This window comes from Capricornis sumatraensis, chromosome 4 (genome assembly GCF_032405125.1).
Source record: "Capricornis sumatraensis isolate serow.1 chromosome 4, serow.2, whole genome shotgun sequence".
Classification (NCBI taxonomy): domain Eukaryota; kingdom Metazoa; phylum Chordata; class Mammalia; order Artiodactyla; family Bovidae; genus Capricornis; species Capricornis sumatraensis.
The window spans coordinates 3,920,531-3,935,127 of NC_091072.1; the positions used below are offsets into that span (position 1 = coordinate 3,920,531).

General features: G+C 44.1%; 1 protein-coding gene across 1 annotated transcript in view; it reads right to left on the reverse strand.

The window, feature by feature from the left end:
* THRB (thyroid hormone receptor beta) overlaps nt 1-14,597 on the reverse strand; it is a 383,591-nt gene that overhangs the window by 230,381 nt on the left and 138,613 nt on the right. Inside the window, exon 2 of the mRNA XM_068971138.1 lies at nt 14,148-14,219. The gene's annotated coding sequence lies outside the window, so the exon portion shown is untranslated. The remainder of the gene's footprint in view (nt 1-14,147; nt 14,220-14,597) is intronic.

The window sequence follows — 14,597 nt, forward strand, 5'->3', positions numbered from 1 at the left end:
AGGTCTTCACTCCACCTCTGACTCCACCTCCATCTCCCTCTCTTCTCTGGAGTAACGGCGCAAACCTCCCCTCACCTCCAGCAGAACAGTTTCCCTCTCAGCCAGATTCCTTGCAGATTTATTTTTCCACCTCTAAGCAACACTTGGCAACCCACTCCAGTGATCTTGCCTGGAGAATCCCAGGGACGGGGGAGCCTGGTGGGCTGCCATCTCTGGGGTCGCACAGAGTCGGACACGACTGAAGTGACTTAGCAGCAGCAGCAGCAGCAGCAACAACACTGGTCAAGTTCCCCAAGTAAATACAGTTCCTTTCCTTAGAGGGATTCTGTTGCTGGTTGTTACTAGATATCATTTTCCCATCTTCTTACGGTTATTTCTTCTGTTCTGCTGCTGCTGCTAAGTCGCTTTAGTCATGTCCGACTCTGTGCGATCCCATGGGCGGCAGCCCACCAGGCTCCCCTGTCCCCTGCTCTACCTCTTTTTAAATGATGAAATATGCTATGCATGGGTTTCTCAGGTGGTAAAGAATCTGCCTGCCAGTGGAGGAGATGTAAGACACGCGGATTCGATCCCTGGGTCGGGAAGACCCCCTGGAGGAGGGCATGGCAACCCACTCCAGTATTCTTGCCTGGAGAATCCCATGGACAGAGGAGCCTGGCGGGCTACAGTCCCTAGGGCTGCAAAGATTTAGACACGACTGAAGGGCTTAACATGCACATGATATGCATACTACATGTGCCGAAGACTGTATATGGTTAACTTTTTACGTTCAACTCCTACTAGCTTTGACTTTTAATGGAGAAACAATTGCTTTTCATTAACAACATATGAAATAAAAATATGAAACATATCATTTACTAAGATGGCCATTACTGGCAGCCCAGAGATCCAAGATTCAAACAAACTGAGGAAGCTTAAACGAGAAAATGGAAGGTCTCTACTGGTTGTTAAGTGCAATATGTCAGACTTTCTGTCTCTGACTCTCGGAAATTACCAGAAAATCAAGTCGGTTAGCACTCTTAGAATAAGCATATTCCAATGCTACCTCTACCTTGCTGCAAAATACGTCTTAAAGTATTTCCGATTAAATGAAAAATGCAAGACGTGTATAATAGTATTTTGTATTAAAGGAGGACATCCAGATAAGATGAATAAAATGAATAATTGCTGCAAGTTCCGATTCCGTCATGGTCTGTGTCTTCAGACTGTGGAGTGAACTCCTGCTTCCAGTGTTTGTCTGTCTGCCTTTGGTTCTGTTTCAGGTGATAATACGAAGCAGTAGAAGAGAAAGAAGTCACAGACTTAGTCTATCAGACGAATTCTGTTATTTTTTCAGTTTTCAGTTCAGTCGCTCAGTCGTGTCCGACTCTTTGCGACCCCATGGACTGCAGCATGCCAGGCCTCCCTGTCCATCACCAACTCCCGGAGCTTGCTCAAACTCATGTCCATCGAGTTGGTGATGCCATCCAACCATCTCATCCTCTGTCGTCCCCTTCTCCTCCTGCCTTTAATCTTTCCCAGCATCAGGGTCTTTTCAAATGAGTCAGCTCGTCACATCAGGTGGCCAAAGTACTGGAGTTTCAGCTTCAACATCAGTCCTTCCAATGAATATTCAGGACTGATTTCCTTTAGGATGGACTGTTACTCATTAATTTATTAATCACTATCATAAAAGATTGCCTGAGAGAAAAAGGTTATGCTCCTTACTAAATGAAGTTCTCTAGGTTATGTGAGATAGGCAGCTTACCACTGCTTCTTGTGACCGGTTATCACTAAGAAACTTAGACTTGGCATGATACCTACCTCATTAAGTGTTTCCTCTCAAAGGGAAAACAACACTGAACATCAAGGTGACTGGCCCATCCCCATTAATTGCCCATGGTTTTAACAGAGCAGGGAGCATGCCTGGTGCTGCCTTTTCGTAACCGGTCTAGATATGACTGGCTTCCCTGGGGGCACAGGGGTGAAGAATCTGCCTGCAGTGCAGGAGACACGGGCTCGATCCCTGTGTCAGGAAGATCCCCTGGAGAAGGAAACAGCAACTCATTCTAGTATTCTCGCCTGGAAAATCCCACGGACAGAGGCGTTTGGCAGACTACACTCCATGGGGTTACAAAAGAGTCGGACGTGACTGATCGGCAAAACAACTAAATATAACTGGCCTTCTAGATTTTCCCCATTGATTCAACTTCAATGTTAGATGAGTATATAAAATGTTTGAAACAGAAGTGAAAAACTGTTCAGACACATATGAACGCATAATACAACAACTGTCTAGAAATGAAAGCGCAGCAACAATGGAAACTTGAAAAACAAAACAAAATAAAGCCGACTGTTAAATGTTGGAAATAGAGCTTAGAACTATGAAGCCTCCTCTCCCTTTCTCCTCTTTGACAGAAGTCAGATTCTGCTTATTCTTCTCAGCCCGATTCAAATTCTAGTCCTTCAGTAAAGGTTTCATAGGTCACTGCAACTACTACCCTTTCTTCCTCTTCTTTCATGAATTATGAATCATTTCACCAAAAACATAAATAATGAATAACTCAAATCACCGCTTACCTTTCTGGCATATGTATGTTGACTTCCCAGTTAATTCTACGTTTCTTTGAGGAAGTATAATTGGCAGTACTTTTTGTACCTTCCATTGGCATAGCATGATGTTTGGCATAGAGAAGAGCTTAATAAATATTTTACAACATATTTTCCCAAAGGGCAGTGAAAACTAGCTGTTCCACCTATCATTAGCAGAAAGCACAGCTCCAAACCAGAAATTGTCGTGTCTTGGTATGATCTCCAAACATCTCAAGAAAAAGCTGTCTAATCAAGATGGTCTTAAGTGGTCTTCAGGGTATTCATGAAATAAGCTGACACAACACAGAAATCAACAATTGCAAAAACTGTGTTTAATACAAATTTAGGTAATTTGTCCATTTTGGATGAATTTTTGTTCTTTCAAATAAATGTTGAAGAACCCTCTCATTTTCCTGATTCTAATGAATATATTTATGGATTAAGAAATTTGAATTTTGCACCTAGTTCAACCAAAAACTTATTATAAAAACTGTTGGTAAATCCTAAAGATAAAGGTTTAAAACACCCATCAGTAGATAATGGAATGGTCTAATTCCCATCAAACTATTCTAGGTTTTAATCAGATGCTATTGTATGAATTTAAAATAGAATTTTTAAAAGGTAGATGTATAAACTAATGACAGAGTGATGCTGTAGTTCAAAAAATGAGATAAAATTGACAGTTTGGGGAAACATAACGAGTTAGAGCTTCATCTCACACTATGTACTCTAGAGAATGCAGGATGGATTTAGAGAGTAATTCTTTTATGGAAACTTTAAAAATTCAAGAAAATATTAAATAAAATTTAATAAAATAAATTTAGTAAAATAAAAATTCAAGCTGAATATTTAATGGATCCTTGCATGGGAAAAATAATTAAACATGCAAATAATGAAAGAGACTGCAAGGGAAAGGATATTCATATACAGATAAACTTATATGAATTAAATTTTGAAACCCTAGGACAACAGATAAAAATATAAGAGCAACTCATACTCATTCAATAGATATTTACTAAGCATCTACTATATTCCAGGCATTATTTAGGTTTAGGTAATTATCTGTTTATCTATCTACCTACATATCCATCCATCCATCCATTTACCTAACAGATAAAGGTCTGTACAGCCTTGCTATCAAGGAGTCTACATTCTAGTGGATAGAGACCGATGTTTAACAAAACAAATTGGTAACACTTTGCACGGGAAAGATGAAGAGTGCTATGGGGAAAATAAAAGTAGAGATAAGAGAGAGAATTAGAAGTGCTAAGGGCTGTGCTTGTTGGGTGGCTGAAGTATTAAACAGGGTGGCCAGACATCAGTGAAGGAGAAAATTCAAATAAAGACTTTCAAGAGGTGCAGGAATGGGCCAAGTGAGTGTCCTGGGGATGGAGGAAGTGTTCTGGGAAAAGGGAACAGCCATCTGCTACTGAAGCAAAGGCAAAGGAAAAATGGGAACAACCTATTTGTGACACATGAGACGAGCAGAGAGATGTCCTTAACAGGGAAAAGCATTTTTGGAAACTTAAAAAGATCAGTGTCTTACAGAAAATGGGCGAACGGCCATGAACAGAAATCTTGGTATGAAAGTCAATAAAAGTGAAATATATCCAGTATTACAAGGAATTGAAAAAGTGTACATTACAGTAGCCTCACTCTGCTGCTGCTGCTGCTGCTAAGTCACTTCAGTCGTGTCCGACTCTGTGCGACCCCACAGACGGCAGCCCACTGGGCTCCCCCGTCCCTGGGATTCTCCAGGCAAGAATACTGGAATGGGTTGCCATTTCCTTCTCCAATGCATGAAAGTGAAGAGTCAAAGTGAAGTAGCTCAGTCGTGTCCGACTCTTAGCGACCCCATGGACTGCAGCCTACCAGGCTCCTCTGTCCATGGGATTTTCCAGGCAAGAGTACTGGAGTGGGGTGCCATTGCCTTCTCCAACCTCACTCTAGGGAAATCCAATTTGTGAAGATTAAATAATGTCAGTAAAGATGTGATGAACTGGACTCTCTTCGCAGAAGCATAAAACACAACATTTTGTAAAATATTAAGACAAAATCTGTGGGAAGGTATATTTACTATGACATGTAAATGATTAATACCTAGGTAACATCCAAACTGGTTTCTGGCCCAGCATATATCTGTGGGCATTTGAAGCCTCCATATGAATGTTCCATAAACACCTCCAAGTCTAAATGTCCAAAGTGGTTTCCTGCAGCCACAGTGCTGATCCCCAAAGCTCGCCGCCTTCTGTTTCAGTGACTGGTGCTAATGTATGTCTGTACCTAAGACACAAACCCACCCTCCACGGCGTCTCTCTTGCTTCCTGAATTCTGTCATTCCCACGTCTCATCAATTCTACTTCTGTAATATTTCCTGACTCCATCCCTTCCTCTCCATTTCCACCAGAATGGTCTTCGTTCAGCTCTCATCATTTTACACCTAAGCCAAGTAACAGCTGCTTACCTGGCCCTGGATAGCCAATCTCAGTTCCACCTCATCTGTCCTTTCATTACCATAGGGCTCTTTCTAAAATATTAAACTGGGTCAAATCACTGCTTCATTTAAATTTTCAAGTGGCCCTCTACTGCTGTCAGGTTAAAATCCAAACACCATAGAGGCAGACTTGTGTGAGCTGATCCCTGATCATCAGCTGTCATGTCCTGCCAGTCTAAACGCTTCACTCCATCCATCATAATCTCCCTGTGAATTACACACCGCACCTCTCTGCCTTCATCTATGCCATTGTCTCTGCTTGCCCCCTGCCACCCCACAACCTTTACTGCTCACCAGACAACGTCACTTTCCCTTTTCAGACCCAACTGACCCAAGATAAAATCTTTGCTTTTAGTGCTGATCAGCCTGAGTTAGTGTATTTCAAAGTTAAGCACGCATCAGTCATCTAGATGGCTTGTTAAAGTTTCTAGGGTTTCCACCGCCCAAGGTTTTGAGTTGGTCGTCTGGGGTGGGGCCTGAGAATCTGTATTTTTACAAGTTTCCAGGTGACATGGATGCTGTCTGTCTAAGGGCCACTCTGAGAACCACTGTCTGGAGAAGTCTTCATTGAAGAAACTCAAGTTTGGCTGGCTGCTCACTTTTTCATTCATTAAACAAGCGTTTGCTCTGTGAATATGTGTCTATTCCAGCCCGTGAATTAGGTCAGGTATTCTGCATAGAGGTATAAAGAGAATCTCTCTCTCTCTGATGGGAAGGAGGCAGGGCTGACTTGTACAGTTCTGCAGGTTGGATACTGTATAAATGGTGCCCAGTGACATACCGCAATTAGGCCAGAGGTGATGGTCCTGGCCCTCAGAGAAACAAGCCTTTGGTTAGCAGAGCAGTGTGATGGATGTCATTATACAAAGAGGCATGATTTTCTCTGAGACACGAGCAGAACCTCTAAACCCAGATATGCACTAGGGCACAGGAGTCAGATGAAGCTTGCTCGAGGATGTGATACTTTCATTGAGCGTGGAAAGGTGAGGAGACATTATTAGAGGGGAGGGGGAACAGCAGGGCTGGAGGGAGGCCTCATAGTAGAGACACAGAAGCAGTATATGCCATTGCAAGTAGACTGCTATGGATGGGGAAAGAATGCCAAGGCCTCCACTCACTTTGTCCAACAGGAGGGGCATTTGCTTAATTTGAAGAAATTTTTTTATATTATGAAACACTGCATATATTCACACATATACACAATGAAATATTTCATGTATATATATATATATATATATATATATTGATATATATACACACAATGGAATATTATTCAGCCATTAAAAGAATGAAAGAGCGCCATTTGCAGCCACACGGACGGACCTGGAGATTATCATACGTAGTGAAGCAAGCCAGACAGAGGAAGGCAGCTGTCATGATGTTGCGTGTGCGTGGGGCCTAAACTACACTGCAAAACAGAAACAGGCTCACACACTCAGAGACCAGATTCACAGTCACCAAAGGGGACAGGTGAGGCGGGGAGGGAGACATCAGGAATATGAGCTGACGTATCCACACTACAATATATAAAATAGGTAACCTACTGTATAGCGTATAGACTATGCCAAAGCCTTTGACTGTGTGGATTGCAATAAACTGGAAAATTCTGAAAGAGATGGGAATACCAGACCACCTGACCTGCCTCTTGAGAAACCTGTATGCAGGTAAGGAAGCAACAGTTAGAACTGCACATGGAACAACAGACTGGTTCCAAATAGGAAAAGGAGTACGTCAAGGCTGTATATTGTCACCCTGCTTATTTAACTTCTATGCAGAGTACATCATGAGAAACGCTGGACTGGAAGAAACACAAGCTGGAATCAAGATTGCTGGGAGAAATATCAATAACCTCAGATATGCAGATGACACCACCCTTATGGCAGAAAGTGAAGAGGAACTAAAAAGCCTCTTGATGAAAGTGAAAAAGGAGAGTGAAAAAGTTGGGTTAAAGCTCAACATTCAGAAAACGAAGATCATGGCATCCGGTCCCATCACTTCATGGGAAATAGATGGGGAAACAGGGGAAACAGTGTCAGACTTTATTTTGGGGGGCTCCAAAATCACTGCAGATGGTGACTGCAGCCATGAAATTAAAAGGCGCTTACTCCTTGAAAGAAAAGTTATGACCAACCTAGATAGCATATTCAAAAGCAGAGACATTACTTTGCCAACAAAGGTCCGTCTAGTCAAGGCTATGGTTTTTCCGGTGGTCATGTATGGATGTGACAGTTGGACTGTGAAGAAGGCTGAGCGCCGAAGAATTGATGCTTTTGAACTGTGGTGTTGGAGAAGACTCTTGAGAGTCCCTTGGACTGCAAGGAGATCCAACCAGTCCATTCTGAAGGAGATCAGCCCTGGGATTTCTTTGGAAGGAATGATGCTAAAGCTGAAACTCCATACTTTGGCCACCTCATGTGAAGAGTTGACTCATTGGAAAAGACTCTGATGCTGGGAGGGATTGGGGGCAGGAGGAGAAGGGGATGACAGAGGATGAGATGGCTGAATGGCATCACCAACTTGGTGAACATGAATTTGAGTGAACTCCAGGAGTTGGTGATGGACAGGGAGGCCTGGCGTGCTGCGATTCATGGGGTCGCAAAGAGTTGGACACGACTGAGCGACTGAACTGAACTGTATAGTGTAGGAAATCTGTTTAATATTCTATAATAATCTAAGTGGGAAGAGAATTTGGAAAAGAATAGACATGTATGACTGAATCACTTTGATGTACACCTGAAGTTAACACAACATTGTTTATCAACTATGCTCCGACATAAAAGAAATAGGGTTTTTAAGAGGGATATGAAACAATATTACAGACACACAAGGGCCCACCATTCAGCTTTGCTCTATTAGCTCCACCTCTCCTTCATAAGAAATAAAACAAGGAAACACAGCGACCTATCTCCCTCTCTCTCCCCCCGCCCCCTCCCCCTCCCTGCCTTCACCTCCCCTCCCCCTCTTCACCAAGCTAGCCACTATTTTACAGTTGGCATCTTTTTCCCATGCATGTTTTTGCACTTTTACTACGTAAGTGTACAGGCATTTACATCTTCATGAGAGACTCTGTCCAGGACATTACAGCAGAAATTACAGCGCTTGCCTCGACAGGCTTCCTGTGGAGAGGCAGGGAGCAGCAGGCAGCCAGGGCCTGTCAGACCATCTCCTCTCCACCGGCGGGTGGGAAAAAGCAGGCCTCGGGCTAGCTTTGCACGGTGCCACTTGGCGGTGCAGCGGGGGGTCAGGGGAGAGGGGTGTGAATCGGAAAATCGCATTCTGCTAGTTCAGCTGATTTTAAAAGCGAAAATGAAAACGCATGTTGTCTTGCCGTCAAAGATGTCAAACACACAGGACCAAGAACGTGGTACTGACGAGCTCAGTCACTGTGCCCAGCCTGCTGGGTTACTCACAGAAGGTGAGTGTGTACATGTGGGTGTAGCATGTACCGTGGGTGCAAAGAGTTCGAAAACACCTGGCTACCTCCTACCAGGACCGAAGACGGCCTTTGATTTCGTTATCTGCAAAATGGCAAGACGTGACCTGCTGCCCCCTGGCTTAACAAGGGATGTGGTGATGGCATGGAGCTGAACTGCCTTCTCACTGGGAGGAGCTAGTCATGAAAAGTCGTGGGGCGTCCCTGGGGCCGCTAGTGGTAAAGAACCCACCTGCCAATGCATGAGATGTAAGAGAGGCAAGAGATGAGGGTTCAGTCCCTGGGTTGGGAAGATCCCCTGGAGGAGGGCATGGCAGCCCACTCCAGTGTTCTTGCCTGGAGAATCCCATGGACGGAGGAGCCTGGTGGGCTACAGTCCAGAGGGTCGCAAAGAGTCAGGCACGACTAAAGTGACTTAGCACAGCACAATGAAAAGTCTGTACGGTTACCAAACGCATGATCCTTCTCCTCCTAAAGTCAAGAAAGAGAGTGAGAGGAGAGAGACAGAGGCAGATACAAGGAAAGAAAAACTGGTTTCCTTTTCAACCTCGACTTTCCCCTTTCCCCCACCTTGATTTCTTATGACCCCCTCTTAGTGATATTTACAACGCCTTCACCGCTTAGTTCCTTTAAAAGTCTACAGTTTAGCTCCTTTTTATTTTTCCTTTTTCTCTGTGTAGGGAATGCCAAAGTTTGAAAATCATTGCAGTTGGTGGGAGGAGCCCTCGAAAAGCTTTGTGTAATTTGCGTTGTGTGTATCCATACACTATTCATCTGTGCGTTATTTACCTATTGCCCATGGACCGCACCACTACATTCCCAGCCAATGTTCTCCACGTAAAAACACCATGAGATTTGTTTTTGCTTATCCAGATCCTGTCTCCTGGAAATTTGGCTAAATGTCTTTGCTGGGTTTCCATTCATATATATATGCATGCGTGTGTCTGTATAACATATATGCACACGTATATATTTACTCATATATATGCACATACATGAGCTTCCCTGGTGGCTCAAGGGTAAAGAATCTGCCTGCAGTGCAGGAGACCTGAGTTTGATCCCTGGGTCGGGAAGACCCCGCCTGGAGGAGGGCATGGGAACCCACTCCAGCATTCTTTCCTGGAGAATCCCATGGACAGAGGAGCCTGGTGGGCTACAGTCCATGGGGTCACAGTCAGAAACGACTGAGTGACTCAGCAGCAGCAGCAATGTACGCACACACATATTCATATGTACACATGTATATGAATATGTATATAATGTATTTTTACACACATCCGCACACCTCACAAACGTGTGTGCATGTGTGTTTGTTGAAATGCACTTTGAACTGCATGGCTAATAAATTAATACATTATCCTTGGTCAACGCATTCTTCACAAAGTCCATCACACCGGTCTCTCCTGACCCTAACGCCACCTTAGTAACACAAAGCTCATCACTACAGACTGGAGGCCTCCACTGCTTCCAGTTGGCTGCAAAATCAGCTCCTCCAAAGCACCACCCTGACCATGCCTCTTCAAAATGGAAAAGCCTTTAACAGCTGCCTGATTCTGACCAATCTTCTAGGTGCCTCCACTCCATTCCTTTATAACCAGATCTCACTTTGCTTGCGGATGCAAAGTACGTTTCCCAGATACATTTTTCAGGTTCTTTTGCAACCAGAAGTTAGTAGATGAGACTGCAGGCAGAAACCATGAGGGGAAATTCAGAGAAAGTCTCCTAGAGAGTGAAACCACCTGGTAATGGGTGCCTTTTGGCCCTCTCTTCCCATCTTCCCTGATGCCTTGAATTTATGTGGGAGGGCTAGAGGTCTAGCAGCTATGATCACCCAGGAGGTAACCCTGAAGATAAAGTCATATGCTTGAGAACAGACATACAGAAAGAGAGAAGGTACCTGAGTCCCTGATGATAACAGAACCACCCCCAACTGCCCTGGAGAGAAAAATAAATCTTGTCTTTTTTTACTGTTATTTAAGATTTTCGGTGATAGGCAGGCCCAACATAGTGGTTTGTTCTCTCTCCAATTCTAGCTATTTCTCTGCTCTGGCCAGTGTAATATGATGATCAGTTTTTTATTCTTCTTTTAAACATTTATTCATTTTTTAATTGGAGGATAATTGCTTTACAAGATGCTGTTGGTTTCTGCCACACATCAACACAATTCGGCCATGGGTATACATATGTCCTTTCCCTCTTGAACGTCCCCCTCATTTTCCAATCCATTCCGCCCATCCGTTTTGCCACAGAGTACCAGATCTTCTTGGGACAAGAGCTTACAGATAGAAAGGTTTGCATTCGCACCCAGCCCTACCGCTGCGACATCCTCAGGCCCTGTTCCTCATCCCTCCCCCTCAGTTACCTTGTCTGGAAACTGAGAAGAAGAATATGCACATTAAAGGCTTTGCTGTTTTTCTTTCACCCAGTTTCTTGGTCGTTATTGGCCCCAAAGCATCAATAGAGAAAATAACTGAGGGAGGGAGAAGGAGATAAAATTCAAACCAGGATGTGTTCCCACTTGTTCACAGCCCTTGTCAGCAATTTCGGGGTCGAAAGGATTCAGGTTGCTAATTTTCAAAAGTCACAGGGAAAAGATATCAACCAACCGGACTTCAGTTATTGACATTTCACTCTCATTCTTAAGCATACCTGAAATCTGAGCAAGCATGTGTTGCATTTTCCAAACGCCCCTTGCCCTGTAGATAAATGCACACATACACACACACACATGAAGACTTCAAGAACGTTGGCCCTGGGGGAATCACTTGTCCCAAGTCCCTGGAATGGAGAAGTCACACAATTCTTGGTATTTGCCATTTGGATACATTGACTAGTAATGAATGACTTGAAGAAACAGTTCCTTTTAAATGGCACTGAATTTCAAAGAAGCAAATTCTGCTCAGACTCTTCCATCCTGCAATTTCATTTCTGCTCTTATGCACACTAACCTAAATTGGCTGGATACAAATCTTGCTGAATTAAATTTGATTTGATGAGAACATTTGCGTGTCCGTGCAGGCAGAGTGCAGTATGTGTGGGTTTTTTAAATGTTCTTTGGCGAATGATTCAGCTTTGCCATAGCTTCAGGAGTGAACTAAATTTTTGGTCCTGTGGATACACCTTGTGAATGAACTAGATCGTGGCCCTTTGCTGGGAAATCACTGAAGAAGCAGTTTGTTTTTTTCCTGAAGAGAAGCCACACAGCCTTGGAGGCAAGAACACTGGGCGCAGCGCACCCCCTGGACCACTCTGAGATGGGCTGCACCCACAGGCACGGAGCCCAGGGATAAGGAGGCCGACTGCACCACACCATCGTGTCGACTTGAGGGCACTGGGCATCCGTGGATTTGGGTGTACCGGGGGACCGGGAACTACGCTGTGCCTTTAAACCCTTGCTGCCTCTGCCTCCTGTGACCCTCTCTTAAAAGCCCCTCCTGGCTCTTCTCGGTCAAGCTTCCTCATCAAGCTCTAACAAGCAGGCCTGGCCACTGGGTCATATCTGCCTGGGCCCAGGACACCAGCAAGCGTTTTAACCCAAATGATAACCTTCCATGTTACTGCCGGACTTTCTAAAACACACAAACAGAAAAACTCAAATAGACTTGGCTCCAAGTATTTCTGGGGGAGAAAAGTCCATTTTAAAGGATGCTTTATTCAGGTCACTAAAGGCCAGAATTCCAACCTCTCACCAGAAGTTCCACTCTGAAAAGATACAGAAGAAGGACTCTTGCATTTCACAGGTCCCCAAAGAGCATTCAGATGAAAGAGCAGAGGTTAAAAAATTATGGACAATTTCCTGAGCATTATCCACAGTCCATGTCCAAGAAATGCATGAATCAAGTATTGTACTTGGGATCTCAACCCCTAGAAATCCCCTACATTTTCCTCTAGCTGCATTATGGGCCAGAAGGTATTCAGGGGTTTTGTTGTCTGAAATTCTCTGAGGTTTTTTTTTTTTTTTTTCTAGTTTTGGTAATTATTGAACAAAGAAAGTGTTAGAAAAGCAGCCTCTTGTCTTGTCCAACTTTGCATAATGACTATAAACCCCACTCAACAGAGTGCACGTGGCTTTAAGAAAGACCATCAGTATTTTCAGTATTTCAGGAAGTTCTCAGTAATTTTTTTTGCTCTCAGCTACTTTTTTTTTGCCTCATTTTCCTTTGTTGCTTTCATTTTTTAACAGAGGTAGAATTTACGTATAGCAAAAAGGAGACGGGTTTTGACAAATGCCAGGTAGCACACACATCTATGAAGACAGACATTTCTATCACCCCAGAAAATTCCCTGTGCCCCTGCCCAGCCAAGCTGGTCTCTCCCCAGAGTAACCACTATTTTGACTATCACCACAGAATCGTTGTGCCTTTTTTAGAACAAGGTAAAAATGGATGAATACAGAATAGTTTTTAAGTGACTAATGTCTCATGTTTTAAGCATCTATAAAAACACCTCTTAGCTTCCTTAACTGCAGGTTGAGGGGCCTGCCCTGTGAAAACAGTGGGCAAGTCTTCTGAGGAGTCGCAGGTTTCCTGGGGGCCTAGAAGCCACCTTGATTGGGGGTGGGTGGAGGGCAGGCAGAAGCCTGGGCTTCTCTCCTCCCAACAGAACAGCTGGACTTTTCTGTATCTTACAAATTGCGTTTCACTGGAAGACTGCATTCAAGTATTTTTTGTAAAAAAAAATAATAATAATAAATTTTTTTTTTAAGTTGGAGAAGTGCAGGTCTAGCCGATTCTTACCCATCCCTCTCCCTGGAACATTTTATAAATTACAAATCGTGTTTCTGATATGAGAGCCGGGACCGGCCCTCTGGAGGGAAGGCTGGGAGACTGCGGCAGCCAGACAAGGGGCCCCCGGGGAGGCCAGGGCCCCGAGCTCTGTAATATTAGCACTGGCGACAATCAGATAGTGCCACCCCAACTGAGGCGGCTGGACAATAGGCCAGAGGCGCTGGCGATGGCAGGCACAAAGACAGCATTCAGAAGGCCTGGCTCCACCGCCAGCCAGGGCTGCACAGACGCCACAGACCCCGGCCCAGCCAGAATGTCACCTCGCCGCCAGAAAGCCATCTTTCCTGGTTAGCTTTTAAACTGCTAAAAATAATAAACACAGAGAGGGAAGTGCTGACACGATCTTAACTGCGGAGACAAACTGAAACCGTTGCTACAATAACGTCAACAAACTGGGTTCCGAATGACATCCTAGCATTCCAAATACTCAACAGTTTGGACTGGAGGGAGGCTGGGAGACTTGTCGGTGTAGAAAGTGGGTCTTCACTGCACAGTTGCTCTTGTCTGCCTGACTCGCTCCAACCCAGGGTAGAGATGTGATCCTTCTGCCTTCTTTAGCACTCAAAGAAGAGAGGTTGGAGGGAACTCTGGTTCTCTGTCCACCATTTTTCCACATAACAAATGACAAGCAGGCTCCTTTCTGTGCCCAGTTATTACTTTTTCTCCCCAAGTGAATTCGAAGCATCCTTTTCTCCATCATGTTTATTTTTAACCCGCTGAATGCTTTGTATTTCTCAACACCTACAGAGTTCAAAACTCTCTTAAATAACACCAGTAATGCATAAATGAGAAGACCATTCCCAGAACGCCGCAAAGTGACAATCACAGAATCACGAATCTGCAAACAAGCGCAACATCTGACCTGCCGATCCATGAGACCCCGTGTGGAACTTGGCACCCACGCAGGACGGCCAGCGGGAGGGAGACTGCAGATCTGAAAAAAGAGAAACACAAGAAGATAAATAAAAGTGTGTGTGTTTTTTTTAAAGTTCCCCAACATTTGCTTAATCCGCCACTGCTCTTCTCTCTATGTTTGAATAGGGTCTGGTTTCAGGGCTGTCTCTGATTTTGAATACATGCAAAGAGACTTAGATAAAATCCCATTCCAAAGAGGAGCCGGTTTCAGAGAAAGGGACTTTAACACAAGGATTCTAATAACGCATTTTGGGATGGGACAGGGTTTCTGAGTCCCAAGGACCTACTTTTCTGTGCACAGGATTCCCGGCCTTGGAAGAGGTCTAAAAGGCAAACGTGAATCTTAAACAATTTAGAACTTCTGTGCTAAACACTGTGCAGCTGGGTGTCAGAAGAT